The sequence below is a fragment of the Pristiophorus japonicus genome, unplaced genomic scaffold, assembly GCF_044704955.1.
Source record: "Pristiophorus japonicus isolate sPriJap1 unplaced genomic scaffold, sPriJap1.hap1 HAP1_SCAFFOLD_877, whole genome shotgun sequence".
NCBI classification, from domain to species: domain Eukaryota; kingdom Metazoa; phylum Chordata; class Chondrichthyes; family Pristiophoridae; genus Pristiophorus; species Pristiophorus japonicus.
The window spans coordinates 84,434-102,359 of NW_027254800.1; positions in this window are offsets into that span (position 1 = coordinate 84,434).

The window sequence follows — 17,926 nt, forward strand, 5'->3', positions numbered from 1 at the left end:
TATCAGGAACGTGCCCAGGCCACAGAACGTCACGGAGCTGTGGTCGTTCCTGGGACTCCTCAACTATTTTGGTAACTTCCTACCAGGGTTAAGCACCCGTTTACAGCCCCTACATCTGTTATTGCGCAAAGGTGAGAACTGGGTATGTGGAAAAAACCCAAGTAATTGCTTTTGAGAAAGCCAGAAACATTTTATGCTTCAACAAGCTGCTTGTATTGTATAACCCGTGTAAAAGACTTGTGCTAGCATGTGATGCGTCGTCGTACGGAGTCGGGTGTGTATTACAACAAGCTAACATTGCGGGGAAGTTACAACCTGTCGCCTATGCTTCCAGGAGCTTGCCTAAGGCCGAGAGGGCCTACAGCATGATTGAGAAAGAGGCATTAGCGTGTGTGTTCGGAGTGAAGAAAATGCATCAGTACCTGTTTGGCCTCAAATTTGAGCTGGAAACCGATCACAAGCCCCTCATATCCCTGTTCGCTGAAAACAAGGGGATAAATACGAATGTCTCAGCCCACATACAAAGGTGGGCACTTGCGCTATCAGCGTATAACTGTACCATCCGCCACAGGCCAGGCACCGAGAACTGTGCGGATGCTCTCAGTCGGCTACCATTGCCCACCATGGGGGTGGAAATGGCGCAGACTGCAAACTTGTTGATGGTGGCGCAGCCAGCAGACTTGTTGATGGTCATGGAAGCGTTTGAAAATGATAAATCACCTGTCACGGCCCACCAGATTACGACTTGGACCAGCCAAGATCCTCTGCTGTCCCTAGTAAAAAACTTTGTACGACATGGGAGCTGGGCCAGCATCACTGTTGAAATGCAAGAGCCAATCAAGCCATTCCAGCGGCGATAGGGCGAGCTGTCCATTCAGGCAGACTGCCTGTTGTGGGGTAACCGCGTAGTGCTACCCAAAAAGGGCAGGGAGACGTTCATCTCGGATCTCCACAGCACACACCCGGGGACAGTAATGATGAAAGCGATAGCCAGATCCCACGTGTGGTGGCCCGGTATCGACTCTGACTTTGAGTCCTGTGTACGGCAATGCAGCGTGTGTGCTCAGTTGAACAACGCGCCCAGAGAGGCACCACTAAGTTTGTGGTCCTGCCCTCCAGACCATGGATGAGGATCCATGTCGACTATGCTGGGCCGTTTCTCGGTAAAATGTTCCTGGTGGTGATGGATGCTTTTTCAAAATGGATTGAATGTGAAATAATGTCGGGAAGCACCGCCACCGCCACCATTGAAAGCCTGAGGGCCATGTTTGCCACCCACGGCCTGCCTGACATACTGGTCAGTGACAACGGGCCATGTTTCACCAGTGCCGAATGTAAAGAATTCATGTCCCGCAATAGGATCAAACATGTCACCTCGGCCCCGTTTAAACCAGCCTCCAATGGGCAGGCAGAGCGGGCAGTACAAACAATCAAACAGAGCCTTAAACGAGTCACAGAAGGCTCACTCCAAACCCGCCTGTCCCGAGTACTGCTCAGCTACCGCACGAGACCCCACTCGCTCACAGGGGTGCCCCCGGCTGAGCTACTCATGAAAAGGACACTTAAAACCAGACTCTTGCTGGTTCACCCCAACCTGCATGATCAGTAGAGAGCAGGCGGCAGCAACAAAATGTAAACGATGGTCGCGCCACTGTGTCACGGGAAATTGATCTGAATGACCCTGTGCATGTGCTAAACTATGGACATGGTCCCAAGTGGATCGTGGGCACGGTGATAGCTAAAGAAGGGAATAGGGTGTTTGTAGTCAAACTAGACAATGGACAAATTTGCAGAAAACACCTGGACCAAACAAGGCTGCGGTTCACAGACTGCCCTGAACAACCCACAGCAGACACCACCTTTTTCGAGCCGACAACACACACCCAAAGGATCAACGACACCACCCCGGACCAGGAAATCGAACCCATCATGCCCAACAGCCCAGCAAGGCCAGGCTCACCTAGCAGCCCTGCAGGGCCAACAACACGCCAGCCCAGCGAGGGCACAGCCAACACACCAGAACAGACATTTGTACCAGGCGGTCCACCAGGGAAAGAAAGGCTCCCGACCGCCTCACCTTGTAAATAGTTTTCACTTTGACTTTGGCGGGGGGGGAGCGATGTTGTGTATCTGTAAAGCATGCACTCCCATGTTCCACCACCAGGGAGCGCATCCCCTGAAGTCCCAAGGGATCCCAGCATCCCTTGGGAGCACTGTATATAAGCCGGCCCTTCAGGCCTGTTCCTCACTCTGGAGTGTCTTATTAAAGACTGAGGTCACTGTTACTTTAACCTCCCTGTGTGCAGCCTCATCTGTGTTAGGAACACAATAACTTTAATCTGCAGATAGATTGGGCTAACCAAACTGGTAGCAATGCTATGGAGGAGGATTTCCTGGAGTGTACAAGGGATGGTTTTCTAGACCAATATATCGAGGAACCAGCTAGAGAGCAGGCCATCCTAGACTGGGTGTTGTGTAACGAGAGAGGATTAATTAGCAATCTGGTCGTGTGAGGCCCCTTGGGGAAGAGTGACAATAATATGGTAGAATTCTTCATTAAGATGGAGAGTGACACAGTTAATTCAGAGACTAGGGTCCGGAACTTAAATAAAGGTTACTTCGATGGTATGAGACGTGAATTGGCTAGGATAGACTGGCGAATGATACTTAAAGGATTGATGGTAGATAGGCAATGGCAGACATTTAAATATCACATGGATGAACTACAACAATTGTACATCCCTGTCTGGCGTAAGAACAAAAAAGGGAAGGTGGCTCAACCGTGGCTAACAAGGGAAATTAGGGAAAGTGTTAAATCCAAGGAAGAGGCAGATAAATTATCCAGAAAAAGCAGCAAACCTGGGGACTGGGAGAAATTTAGAATTCAGCAGAGGAGGACTAAGGGTTTAATTAGGAGGGGGAAAATAAAGTATGAGAGTAAGCTTGCAGGGAACATAAAAACTGACTGCAAAAGCTTCTATAGATATGTGAAGAGAAAAAGATTAGTGAAGACTAATGTAGGTCCCTTGCAGTCAGAATCAGGGGAATTCATAATGGGGAACAAGGAAATGGCAGATCAATTGAACAAATACTTTGGTTCTGCCTTCACTAAGGAAGACATGAATAACCTCCCGAAAATACTAGGGGACCGAGGGTCTAGCAAGAAGGGGGAACTGAGGGAAATCCGTATTAGTCAGGAAATGGTGTTAGGGAAATTGAAGGGACTGAAGGCCGATAAATCCCCAGGGCCTGATAGTCTGCATCCCAGAATACTTAAGGAAGTGACCCTAGAAATAGTGGATGCATTGGTGATCATTTTCCAACATTCTATAGACTCTGGTTCAGTTCTTAAGGATTGGAGGGTAGCTAATGTAACCCCACTTTTTAAAAAAGGAGGGAGAGAGAAAACAGGGAATTATAGACCAGTTAGCCTGACATCGGTAGTGGGGAAAATGTTGGAATCAATTATTAAATATGTAATAGCAGCGCATTTGGAAAGCAATGACAGGATCGGTCCAAGTCAGCATGGATTTATGAAAGGGAAATCATGCTTGAAAAACCTTCTAGAATTTTTTGAGGATGTAACTAGTAGAGTGGATAAGGGAGAACCAGTGGATGTGGTGTATTTGGACTTTCAAAAGGCTTTTGACAAGGTACCACACAAGAGATTAGTGTGCAAAATTAAAGCACATGGTATTGGGGGTAATGTATTGACATGGATAGAGAACTAGTTGGCAGACAGGAAGCAAAGAGTGGGAATAAACGGGTCCTTTTCAGAATGGCAGGCAGTGACTAGTGGGATGCCGCAGGGCTCAGTGTTGGGACCCCAGCTCTTTACAATATATATTAATAATTTAGATGAAGGAATTGAGTGTAATATTTCCAAGTTTGCAGATGACACTAAGCTGGGTGGCAGTGCGAGCTGCGAGGAGGATGCTGGGAGGCTGCAGGGTGACTTGGACAGGTTCGGTGAGTGGGCAAATGCATGGCAGATGCAGTATAATGTAGATAAATGTGAGGTTATCCACTTTGGTGGCAAAAACAGGAAGGCAGAATATTATCTGAATGGTGGCAGATTAGGAAAAAGGGAGATGCAACGAGACCTGGGTGTCATGGTACATCAGTCATTGAAAGTTGGCATGCAGGTACAGCAGGCGGTGAAGAAGGCAAATGGTATGTTGGCCTTCATAGCTCGGGGATTTGAGTATAGGAGCAGGGAGGTCTTACTGCAGTTGTACAGGGGCTTAGTGAGGCCTCACCTGGAATATTGTGTTCAGTTTTGGTCTCCTAGTCTGAGGAAGGACATTCTTGCTATTGAGGGAGTGCAGTGAAGGTTCACCAGACTGATTCTCGGGATGGCAGGACTGATATATGAGGAGAGACTGGATCGACTGGTCCTGTATTCACTGGAGTTTAGAAGAATGAGAGGGGATCTCATAGAAACATATAAAATTCTGACGGAACTGGACAGGTTAGATGCAAGAAGAATGTTCCCGATGTTGGGGAAGTCCAGAACCAGGGGACATAGTTTAAGGATAAGGGGTAGGCCATTTAGGACCGAGATGAAAAGAAACTTCTTCACTCCGAGAGTTGTTAACCTGTGGAATTCCCTGCCGCAGAGAGTTGTTGATGCCAGTTCATTGGATATATTCAAGAGGGAGTTCGATATGGCCCTTACGGCTAAAGGGATCAAGGGGTATGGAGAGAAAGCAGGAAAGGGGTACTGAGGGAATGATCAGCCATGATCTTATTGAATGGTGGTGCTGGCTCGAAGGACCGAATGGCCTACTCCTGCACCTATTGTCTATGTTTCTATGTTCTATGTGTACAGGGCACAATTTCAGAATTTGCAGATGACACAAAACTTGGAAGTATAGTGAACAGTGAGGGGGATAGTGTTATGTTCAGAATAAGTTAAGCAGGGCTATATCGCAAGCTCAAACTGTTGTGACCTTGGTATCTTTATTCAGACTCCAGAGTGAGGAAGCACCATGGTGAATCACCTTTTATACCTGCTTGCCCCACGGTGCACAAGTGACCCTTAGGTCTCCTACAGGTTGCCCCCTAGTGGCAAGTCTTACATATTGGTGAGGTTTACATAGATACATAACATCACCCCGCCCCCCCCAAAGTCTTATGTACAAGTTATTTGCAAGTTGAGGCGCTCTGGCGCCTCTGGGTCGATCGCCTGGGTTGAAGTCCTGACGTGGTGGGTTCATCCTTATGGTTGACAGTGAGGTCGATTGTGTTAGTGGGTCACTGTGGGCCAGGTCCTTTCACAGTGGTCCCTGGTTATCTATAGTTCGCAGGTTGGTCTGGTCCAAATGCTTTCTGAATTTGCCCAGTACATGGTTTCACAACAAATGCTCCATTTTCATCACAAACACTCCATTCCCCTCTTTGGCTAATACAGTGCTAGCAGCCCATCTGGGGCCCTGAACATGGTCTCCATCATTTATTCTGATGTCGCGTGGAGGAGCCGTGCGATCATGGTACATTCACTGCTGATAGCATATGGAAGGCACGGTTCTGAGTGATTCTGTCTGATAACTAGGTAGCAGCCAGGATAGCCAGGTCTGTAGGGATTCCACCGTGACACGTGTGGTGCTTGGCTTTGTGATTTGGGCTGTCTGTTCTGGACTATTGTCGCTGACCCTAAGGTCTGGCAAGCCAAGGATGGCCGATATGGCCTTGAGACTTTCAGTACTGGCAGGAGGCCGCGTGGTCCCTGTGGATCCTGGGCCATGGTATGGAGGCCCCGGACCACCGACTGTGTGTAGCCTCCCTGCCTTTCTTTGCAACGTTGCAGGGTTGCCCCATAGGGGGCAATCTGATGGGATGAGCCTTTCGTCTTTGTGACGGATAAGCTGCAACATCCCGTCTAGCTGTTAACAGGCGGTAACGTGGGATCCTGGCTGGTCCAGGTCCTAAACTGGGGAGCCGTTACAGTTGACCCCTCGCTTTCTAGCACTTCCACGACAACGAGCAGGTCTACAGGCTGCGCCGCTTCCACTCCGGTGATGGGCAACGGTAGCCAACTGAGGGCATCAGCGGCATTCTCAGTCCCTGGCCCGTGGTGGATCATGTTACAGTGCACAGACAGTGTTCGACATTCACAAAACAATGCATCGATAATGGTGTCTCTGCTCTCCCAAAACTGTGGGATGAGCAGCTTGTCTGACTCGAACAAATATTGGGACACTCTTTGGTATGTCTCTTTTGTCCCATGAACCCAAGCTACTGCCTTGGTTAACTTATTGGATACATGTGCAACCGGTTAGGGCTCGCCCGCTACTTTGGCTTGCTGTACAACACGCCCGACCCCGTGTGGTATCACATCACTTGCTACGAATATTTTGTTAGATACATATACGAACGGTTGGTGTTCGCCCGCTACTTTGGCTTGTTGTCAGGTACCCCCGACCACATGTGATAGTACACCATTGGCCGTGAAAGACCACTCACATGGGTTACATAGTGCAAACAACTTATTGGAATGTAGTGGGTTCCTGGCCTTCTCAGCGGCCGCCCCTTTACCTTTGCCCCAAACCCAGTCATCTTCCTTGCTGTGCAACACATGCCTCTGTTTCGTTGCGACGACATCCCGTGGTCTGGACGCTATCTCAGCCCATGGTCTGGATGTACTTTCATCCCAAGGTCTGGACGCACTCTCGTCCGTGTCCGTGATGCTGACTGCTGCGATCTTCCTCCCTGGAGATTTTGCCTCTGGCGTCGGGAAGACGCATTCAGATCGTTTCGGCCGGAGTCCCACTCTGCATGGTTGACCTGGTGCCTCTTCCATCGTCGCGAAGAGGTCGTCGGCTTTGGGTGGTGGGTACCGTGTCTGTACCGCTGCTCGATTGATCTTTACCTCCTCGTGGTCGTGATGAGCGGCCTGTGCCTCGGGATCTGCAAATGGATCTGCACTTCGATGCCTGGTTCAGCTGAAGGTGGGGCTTTGCTCAGCCTTTGAGCAAGGGGAGACGTTGTTCCCTGGAGAAGGTACGCAGAGGTCTTCCCAGTTCCATCGAATCTTCCCCATCCAACTTCTACCAAGCAGGGTTGGCCCATCACCTGAAACAATTCACAATGGTAAATCGTGCACTGCTCCCTCATGGGATACTCTTAGGTCCGCACTACCAATAACTGGTATCAGTTCCTTGGTGTAGGTGTGCAGCTTTGCCTGAATTGGGATCAGCTTGGCTCGTTGTGCTCTGTCGCCCCACAGCCTCTCAAATGCCTTCTGGCTCATAACTGATTGACTCGCCCCCATGTCTAATTCCATGGAGACTGGGGTGCCGTTGAGTTTAACTTTTGACAAGGTTCCACACAAGAGATTAGTGTGCAAAATTAAAGCACATGGTATTGGGGGTAATATATTGATGTGGATAGAGAACTGGTTGGCAGACAGAAAGCAGAGAGTAGGGATAAACGGGTCCTTTTCAGAATGGCAGGCAGTAACTAGTGGGGTACTGCAGGGCTCAGTGCTGGGACACCAGCTATTTACAATATACATCAATGATTTAGATGAAGGAATTGAGTGTAATATCTCCAAGTTTGCAGATGACACTAAGCTGGGTGGTGGTGTGAGCTGTGAGGAGGATGCTAAGAGGCTGCAGGGTGACTTGGACAGGTTAGGTGAGTGGGCAAATGCATGGCAGATGCAGAAAAATGTGGATAAATGTGAGGTTATCTACTTTGGTGGCAAAAACATGAAGGTAGAATATTATCTGAATAGTGGCAGATTAGGAAAAGGGGAGGTGCAATGAGACCTGGGTGTCATGGTACATCAGTCATTGAAAGTTGGCATGCAGGTACAGCAGGCAGTGAAGAAGGCAAATGGCATGTTGGCCTTTATAGCTCGAGGATTTGAGTATCGGAGCAGGGAGGTTTTAATGCAGTTGTACAGGGTCTTGATGAGGCCTCACCTGGAATATTGTGTTCAGTTTGGTCTCCTAATCTGAGGAAAGATGTTCTTGCTATTGAGGGAGTGCAGCGAAGGTTCATCAGACTGATTCCAGGGATGGCAGGACTGACATATGAGGAGAGACTGAATTGACTGGGCCTGTATTCACTGGAATTTAGAAGAATGGAAACATATAAAATTCTGACGGGACTGGACAGGTTAGATGCAGGAAGAATGTTCCCGATGTTGGGGAAGGCCAGAACCAGGGGTCACACTCTAAGGATAAGGGGTAAGCCATTTAGGACTGAGATGAGGAGAAACTTTTTCACTCAGAGAATTGTGAACCTGTGGAATTCTCAACCACAGAGAGTTTCTGATGCCAGTTCATTCGATATATTCAAGAGGGAGTTAGATATGACCCTGACTGCTAAGGGGATCAAGGGGTATGGAGAGAAAGCAGGAAAGGGGTACTGAGGTGAATGATCAGCCATGATCTTATTGAATGGTGGTGCAGGCTCGAACGGCCGAATGGCCTACTCCTGCACCTATTTTCTATGTTTCTATGTTTCTATGTTTTAACATTATCAGAGGGCTTTTGGTGGTGAAGGTGTGTATCCCATATACTTCCTCTTCATCCTCAGATTGAGTTGCCTCTCCTGCTCGTTCATCGTGATCCTCGCTGGATCGGTCGTTCTCTCCTGACTCTGCCACGTGGTGAGTCAGAAGTCGTTAGCACATTCGCTGGAGGTGCCCCATTGTTCCACAACCCTTGCACACATTGGGCTTGAATCCACATTGACTGCCCCCGCAGCACCAACATGGTGTTAATGGATAAGCATTCACACCCCACGGCGGACTCTGAGTCACTCTAGGCCTAGGTCTGGCCTCTGTGGCCGTGTGGGCCCTGTCCTGTACCGTTCTGCCTGCTAAAAATGTTATTTTATGCACAGTACTTGCCGGTGAGCTTCGATTCTGTGAAAATATCTGTTTCGTGTTATCGCTGCTGGATATGAAGACTTGGGCTATTGTGATGGCCTTGCTCAGATCCAGGGATTCAGCAGACAGCAGTTTGCGAAGAATGATCTCGTGGCCGATTCCAAGCACGATAAAGTCCCGGAACATTTCCCCCAAAGATCCTGCAAATTCGCACTGTCCCGCAAGGCGTTTTAGGTCGGCGACAAAACTCACCATGTTCTGGCCCTCGGAGCGGTGGTGCGTATAAAAGCGATACCTGGCCATTAAGATGCTCTCCTTCAGCTTGGGGTGTTCCCGAACCAGCGTACACCGCTTTGTGTAAGTCTTGTCCATTGATTTGACCGGTGCTAGCAGATTTTTGAGGAGGCCAGATATCGAAGACCCACATACGGTGAGGAGAATCGTCCTGCGTTTGATCGCCATCTCAGCCTTGTCCAGTTCGTTGGACACGAAGTACTGGTCGAGGCGCTCAATGAAGGCGTCCCAATCATCACCCTCAACAAATCTCTCAAGAATACCAACGGCAGCCATTACCATGTGAAAGTTCGTGATCCGTTACTCGTCGGCAATTTGTTATGTTCAGAATAAATCCACAATACTGTATTGTAAGCTCAAACTGTTGTGACCTTGGTCTCTTTATTCAGACTCCAGAGGGGAGAAGCAGCATGGTGGATCACCTTTTGTACCTGCTTGCCCCAGGGTGCACAGGTCTCCCCTAGTGGCAAGTCTTACATATTGCTGAGGTTTACATACATACATAACAGTGATAGACCTCAGGAAGACATAGACAGGCTGGTGAAATGGGCGGACACATGGCAGATGAAATTTAACGCAGAAAAGTGTGAAGTGATACATTTTGGTAGAGAGAATGAGGAGAGGAAATATAAACTAAAGGGTACAATCCTAAAGGGATTTCCTAAACAGAGAGACTTGGGGGTATGCATAAATCATTGAAAGTGGCAGGGCAGGTTGAGAAAGTGGTTGAAAAGGCTTACGGGATCCTGGGCTGCATAAGTAGAGGTATAGAGTACAAAAGCAGGAAATTATGATGAAGCTGTATAAACACTGGTTCAGCACCAACTGGAGTATTGTGTCTGCCTCCACCACCCTTTCAGGCAGTGCATTCCAGATCCTAATTCTGGGCACCACACCTTAGGAAGGATGTGAAGGCCTTAGAGAAGATGCAGAAAAGATTTACAAGAATGATTCCAGGGATGAGGGACTTCAGTTACGTTGATAGACCGGAGAAGCTAAGGTTGTTTTCCTATCGATTGACATTCTTGCTATTGAGTCACCAGACTGACTCCCAGGATGGCAGGACTGCCATATGAAGAAAGACTGGATCAACTAGGCTTATATTCGCTTGAATTTAGAAGAATGAGGAGATCTCATGGAAACATATAAAATTCTGACGGGACTGGACAGGTTAGATGCAGGAAGAATGTTCCCGATGTTGGGGAAATCCAGAACCAGGGGTCACAGTCTAAGGATAAGGGGTAAGCCATTTAGGACCGAGATGAGGAGAAACTTCTTCACTCAGAGAGTGGTGAACCTGTGGAATTCCCTACCACAGAAAGTTGTTGAGGCCAGTTCGTTAGATATATTCAAAAGGGAGTTAGATGTGGCCCTTATGGCTAAAGGGATCAAAGGGTATGGAGAGAAAGCAGGAATGGGGTACTGAAGTTGCATGATCAGCCATGATCATATTGAATGGTGGTGCAGGCTCGAAGGGCCGAATGGCCTACTCCTGCACCTATTTTCTATGTTTCTATGTTTCCATGCAGCAGAGAAGATTGAGAGTAGATTTGATGGAGGTGTTCACAATCATGAGGGGACAGAGTAGAGAGAGAGAATCATTGGTGGACGGGTTGAGAACCGGAGGACACAGATTTAAGGCGATCGGCAAAAAACCAAAGACGACGCAAGAAAATCCTTTTTACGCAGCGAGTGGTTGGGTTCTGGAATGCACTGTCGGAGAGGGTGGTGGAGGCAGACTCAATTTTATCTTTCAAAAGGGGAGTTGGATAAGTATCTGAAAGAAAATAAATTGCAGGGCTACTGGGAAAGGGCGGGGGAGTGGGACTGGCTGAGAGTCAACACGGGCTCGATGGGCCGAATGACATTTCATGCTGTAAGTGTTCTATGATTCTATGATTACCTGTATCTACAGCAACAATACAGTCAGTATTATGAAGCAACTTGGGACGTTTTACTATGTTAAACGCACTGTATAAATTCAAGGCCACTTTTACTAGGCTGAGAATTTAGCAAAAGTGGACTGGAAACAATTACTTTAAGGTAAGTTAGTGCCAGAGCAATGAGGCATTCAAGAGGGAAAGAAAGAAAGACTTGCATTTGTATAGTGCCTTTCATGATCACCGGATGTCTCAAAGCACTTTACAGCTAATGCAATACTTTTTGATGTGTCGTTGGTGTTGTAATGTAGGAGGTACATCGAGTTCAAGATAAACCTGTTATCACAAAAGGGCAGAACTGCCAAATGTAGAGTCCCCTGGATAATAAGATGCATACAGGGTAAGATAAGGCAAAAAAGGGAAGCCTATATCAGATATTGTGAGCTCAATACTGCAGAAAGCCGAGAAAGAAGAGTATAGAAAATACAGGAGTGAAATTAAGAAGGAAATTAAGAAAGCAAAAAGAGGGCATGAAAAAAATACTGGCAAGTAGAATCAAAGTAAACCCCAAAATGTTTTACAATTACATAAAGAACAAGAGGATAACGAAGGAAAGAGTAGGGTCTATTAGGGACCAAAATGGTGATCTATGTGTGGAGGTGGAGAATGTGGGTAAGGTACTAAGGTAATACTTTGTGGCTGTCTTCACAAAAGAAGGGGACAATGCTGATGTTGAAGTTCAGGACGATGATAGTGAAATATTGGACGGATAAACATAGTAAGAGAGGAAGTTTTAAGGGATTTAGCATCCTTGAAAGTAGATAAATCACCAGGCCCGGATGAACTATATCCAAAGCTACTGAAAGAAGCAAGGGAGGAAATTGCGGAGGCTCGGACCATCATTTTTCAATCCTCCCTGGCTACAGGAGTGGGGCAGAGGATTGGAGAACTGCTAACGTTGTACCATTGTTTAAAAAGGGAGGAAGAATGGATAAACCGAGCATTTACAAGCCAGTTGCCTAACCTCGGTGGTGGTCAAATTACTGGAATCAATTCTGAGGGACAATATAAACCTTCATTTAGAAAGACACAGATTAATCAAGGACAGTCGGCATGGGTTTATTAAGGGAAGGTCGTGTCTGACTAACTTGATTGAGTTCTTTGAGGAGGTAACTAAGAGAGTCGATGAGGGCAGTGCGTTTGATTGGATGGATTTACATGGATTTTAGCAAGGCTTTTGACAAGGTCCCACATGGCAGGCTGATCAAAATAGTAAATGTCCATGGGATCCAAGGGAGAGGGGCAATTGGATCCAAAATTGGCTCAGTGGCAGGAAGCACAGGGTAATGGTTGAGGGGAGTGTTTGTGACTGGAAGGCTGTTTCCAGTGGGGTTCCACGGGGCTCAGCACTCGGTCCCTAACTGTTTGTAGTGTATAGTAATGATTTAGACTTAAATGTAGGGAGCATGATAAAGACATTTGCAGATGATACAAAAATTGACTGTGTGGTTGACAGTGAGGAGGAAAGCTATAAACTGCAGGAAGATATCAATCAACTGGGCAGTTGGGCAGAACAGTGGCAAATGGATTCAATCTGGAGAAGTCTGAGGTAATGCATTTGGGGAAGGGCAACAAGGTAAGGGAATACACAATAAATGGGAGGGTACTGGGAGGTGTGGAGGAACAGAGGGACCTTGGAGTACATGTCCACAGATCCTTAAAGGTAGCAGGACAGGTCGATAAGGTAGTTAAAAAGGCATATGGAATGCTTTCCTTTATTAGCCGAGGCATCGAATACAAGAGCAGGGAAGTTATGCTAGAACTGAATACAACTAGGCCACAGCTGGAGTACTGCGTGCAGTCCTGGTCACCACATTACAGGAAAGATGTGATTGCACTGAAGAGGGTGCAGAGGAGATTTATGAGGATGTTGCCAGGAGTGGAGAATTTTAGCTATGAGGAAAGATTGGATAGGCTGGGGTTGTTTCCTTGGGACAGAGGAGGCTGAGGGGAAGTTTAATTGAGGTGTATAAAATTATGAGGGGCCTGGATAGAGTGGAGAAATATCACCAACGATGTCTCCACAAGACCCTGCAAATCCCCTGCGAGGACAGACGCACCAACATTAGCATCCTCGACCAGGCCAACATCCCCAGCATTGAAGCACTGACCACACTTGATAAGCTCCGCTGGGCAGGCCACATTGTTCACATGCCAGACAGGAGACTCCCAAAGCAAGCGCTCTACTCGGAACTCCTTCACGGCAAACGAGCCAAAGGTGGGCAGCGGAAAAGTTACAAGAACACCCTCAACTTAAAGTGCGACATCCCCACTGACATCTGGGAGTCCCTGGCCAAAGACTGCCCTAAGTGGAGGAAGAGCATCTGGGGGCCGCTGAGCACCTCGAGTCTCATCGCCGAGAGCATGCAGAAATCAAGCGGAAGGAGCGTGCGGCAAACAGTCCCACCCACCCTTTCTCTCAACGACTATCTGTCCCACCTGTGACAGGGACTGTGGCTCTCGTATTGGACTGTTCAGCCACCTAAGGACTCATTTTAAGAGTGGAAGCAAGTTTTCCTCGATTCCGAGGGACTGCCTATGATGAATCACACAAGGAAGTTCTCTCTCAAGGAAAACATATTGGTTCCGTTCCCGGTGAACCGATTGCAGTGCTCTTTATCAATGTGATTTGATAAAACTAAGGACGATACTAAGCTCAAAGTGTCAATGAACCAGAGCTGTCACATTCAATGAGGGAGATCTTTGACATTGTCAAAGGTTATCTTTATTCAATCCTGATGAATGGCTCTTTGGCCCAATGTATTTCCTTCAGATTCAGACGCCTGTTGCTATTGGTTCAAGCTAGGCAGTAGTGGTTACATGCTTCCTGGTCACAGGTCAAAGGTGGGACCCCAGCCTGGAGTCGTAACTTTGATTGGCAGCTGTTTGTAAGACCAATGAGAAATAGATAGGTTTATCGATTGGCTCGAGTCTTGTGTGAATGATTAGCTGGGGTCCCATGTGATTGATTAGCTGGGGTCCCATGTGATTGATTGGCTGGGGTCCCATGTGATTGATTGGCTGGGGTCCTGTGTGATTGATTGGCTGGGGTCCCATGTGATTGATTGGCTGGGGTCCCATGTGATTGATTGGCTGGGGTCCTGTGTGATTGATTGGCTGGGGTCCCATGTGATTGATTGGCTGGGGTCCCATGTAATTGATTGGCTGGGGTCCCATGTGATTGATTGGCTGGGGTCCCATGTGATTGATTGGCTGGGGTCCTGTGTGATTGATTGGCTGGGGTCCTGTGTCATTGATTGGCTCAAGTCCTGTGCCATTGATTGGCTGGGTTGCTGTGTCATTGATTGGCCTACAGATGATTGGTTGTAAGTTAATGCGGATCTTGCCCGGGAGATAAGCTGGAGTAAATTTACAGTGAGCGAACTTCTGTTTAAATTGATGCTTGGGGAGAAGGTATGTCACGCTTTTGTGTTTTTGTATTCGAAGAGTAGGGAGAAAGGCAGATTTCTCTGTGTTACATTGGTTCATGTTCACTTGTCTGCCTTATGCAAAGTCCAGTTAGGTTTCTGCTCAATGGTGACGCCCAGGATGTTGATGGTGGGGGATTCGGCTTTGGTAAAGCTGCTGAATGTCCAGGGGCAGTGGTTAGACTCTTGTTTGTTGGAGATAGTCATTGCCTGGCACTTGTGTAGCACGAATGTTACTTGCCATTTATCAGCCCAAGCCTGAATGTTGTCCAGGTCTTGCTGTATGCGGGCATGGAATGCTCCATTATCTGAGGAGTTGCGAATGGAACTGAACATTGTGCAATCATCAGCGAACATCTCCACTTCTGATCTTATGGTGGAGGGAAGGCCATTGATGAAGCAACTGAAGATGGTTGGGCCTAGGACAGTGCCCTGAGGAACTCCTGCAGTGATGTCCTGGGGTTGTGATGATTGACCTCCGACCACCACAACCATCTTCCTTTGTGCTGGGTATGATTCCAGCCAGTGGAGAGTTTTCCCCCGATTCCCATTGACTTCAGTTTTACTCGGGCTCCTTGATGCCACATTTGGTCAAATGCTGCCTTGATGTCGAAGGCAGTCACTCTCACCTCACCTCTGGAATTCAGCTCTATTGTCCATGAATGGACCAAGGCTGTAAGTGGTCCTGGCGGAACCCAAACTGAGCATCAGTGAGCTGGTTATTGGTGAGTGCCGTTTGATAGCACTGTCAACGGCACCTTCCATCACTTTGCTGATGATGGAGAGTAGACCGATGGGGCGGTAATTGGCCAGATCGAATTTGTCCTCCTTTTTATGGACAAGACATACTTGGGCAGTTTTTCACATTGTCGGGTAGATGCCAGTGTTGTAGCTGTACTGGAACAGCTTGGCTAGAGGGGCGGCTAGTTCTGGAGCACAAGTCTTCAGCATGATAGCTGAAGTATTGTCAGGGCCCACAGCCTTTGCTGCATCCAGTGCGCTCAGCCGTTTCTTGATATCACGTGGAGTGAATCGAATTGGCTGAAGACTGGCTTCCGTGATGGTGGGGATCTCAGGAGGAGGCCGAAATGGATCATCCACTCGGCACTTCTGGCTGAAGATGGTTGCAAACGCTTCAGACTTGTGTTTTGCATTCATGTGCTGGGCTCCGCCATCATTGAGGATGGGGATATTCATGGAGCCTCCTCCTCCCGTTAGTTGTTTAATGGTCCACCACCATTCACGCCTGGATGTGGCAGGACTGCAGAGCTTTGATCTAATCCGTTGATTGTGGGGTCGCTTAGCCTTGTCTATAGCATGATGCTTCCGCTGTTTAGCATGCACGTAGTCCTGTATTGCAGCTTCCCAGGTTGGCACCTGGTAGCTGCTCCTGGCATGCTCTTCTACACTCCTCATTGAATCAGGGTTAGTGCCCTGACTTGATGGTAATGGTAGAGTGAGGGATATGCCGGGCCATGAGGTCACAGATTGTGGTGGAATACAATTCTGCTGCTGCTGATGGCCCACAGCGCCTCATGCTCAGTATTGAGCTGCTAGATTGGGTCTGAATTGATCCCATTTAGCCCGGTGGTGGTCATTGTGAAGATAAGACTGCGTCTCCTCAAGGACTGTGCGGTGGTCACTGTTACCAATATCACATGGAGTGGATCGAATTGGCTGAAGACTGGCTTCTGTGACAGGTCGAGGACAAGCAGTTTCTCCTCCATGTTGGTTTTGTCACCACCCAGTCTGGCAGCCATGTCCTCAACACTTGACAGGTGCTGCCGAGCCACTCTTGGTGACTGACGTTGAAGTCTCCCACCCGGAGTACATTCTGTGCCCTTGCTGACCTCCATGCCTCTTCCAAGTGGTGTTCAACATGGAGGAGTTCGGACTCATCAGGAGGTTTGACCTGATGCCGTGAAACCTCATGGGGTAGCGAGTCAATATAGAGGACTCCCAGAGCCACTCCCTCCGGACTCATGCTCAGACGCTCACTGTGTCATGTATATACATTCTGTTTGTAGCCACCAGATGGCGTCATTGTTGGAGGCCACTGCGCAGCATGCACAAGGTGCTGCTCAGGTATAAAAGGTCAGCCATTTTGAGAGTCAGGCACTTTGGGTCTAAATAAAGCAGAGCCAAGGTTGTACCTTGCTTAGTTAAACAGTACTCAGTTTGAACCTTTATTGCATACATTACGCACTGTCACATTCCATCACTCATTTGTCCCTTGATCACTGAGACCACATTTGGCCAGATGCTGGAGTCACACTGCCTGTGCTTCTCATTGGATCCTTATTGTGTGAGTCATCGCGAGCAGATCATCTGATCAGTAGCCAATCCAAACCTAGCAGCAGCTGGTAAGTTGCATTATCCACCAGTAAAACGCAGGACCACTCTCCCACACTCCCAGTATACATGACCACACATTGATAGCAACACCATGGCAAGCTTCACACTTTATTTAAAGTCAGTGCAGAGGAACATAGTGTAATGGGATGAGCTGGAGGTCAATGGATGGGATGTTATCTTCTGACACAAAAGAAACAAAGGGAAGCAGCCAGGCGAAGGGAAAGAGAGCGACCTGGTGTGTTTGGGGTGTGCAGCATGGGACTGGGCCATTCGCACCCGACAGGTCTCTGGGTTCATCACTGGTCTGCCAGAGGGCAGCCATCAGGGGGCTCCAGCCGGCCTCCGTGTCCCTGGGCTAGGAAGCAGAAACCTCCCAACCAACGCTCCTGGGGCTGTTTACCAGGGACCCTGCTGGAAAGTGCAAGTGTTCAGACATCGGGTAACTTGGGATCGGCATCGGATGGTGATGCTCACACTCCCTGTTCAAGTTTGCACACAAGAATGAAGAGTGATATCAGAAAGTGAACGGGACAGCGGAGGGTGGGGGCACAGAGAGTAGGCGTGACAGTGAGCGGGGGCTGGACAGTGGGGTGGGGGGAGGGGGGAGAGAGGGAGCGTGAGAGGGAGCATGAGAGCGTGGGGGAACAGTGAGTGTGAAGGAGGGAGTTTGAGAGGGTGGGGGCACAGCAGGGGGGCACAGTGGGGGGGCACAGCAAGGGGGGCACAGTGGGGGGGCACAGTGGGGGGGCACAGCGGGGGGACACAGCAAGGGGGGCACAGTGGGGGGGCACAGCGGGGGGCACTGCAGGTGGGCACAGTGGGGGGGCACAGCGGGGGGGCACAGCGGGGGGGGGAACAGCGGGGGGGGGGGAGCGAAAGCCTGTATTTCCCTACGACCTTGCTCTCTGCGCAGTCTGAGATGACACATGCTGGGTTAAAAGTTGAAGCAGCTTTTCTGATGAGCATGGGTTGTAAATGAAGTTTAAATCAAAGCAGAGGATGTCTTCACAGGAAAAGAGATGCTGGAAGCTGCGAGAGTCATTCAGCCACATTCGGTGTCAATTTGG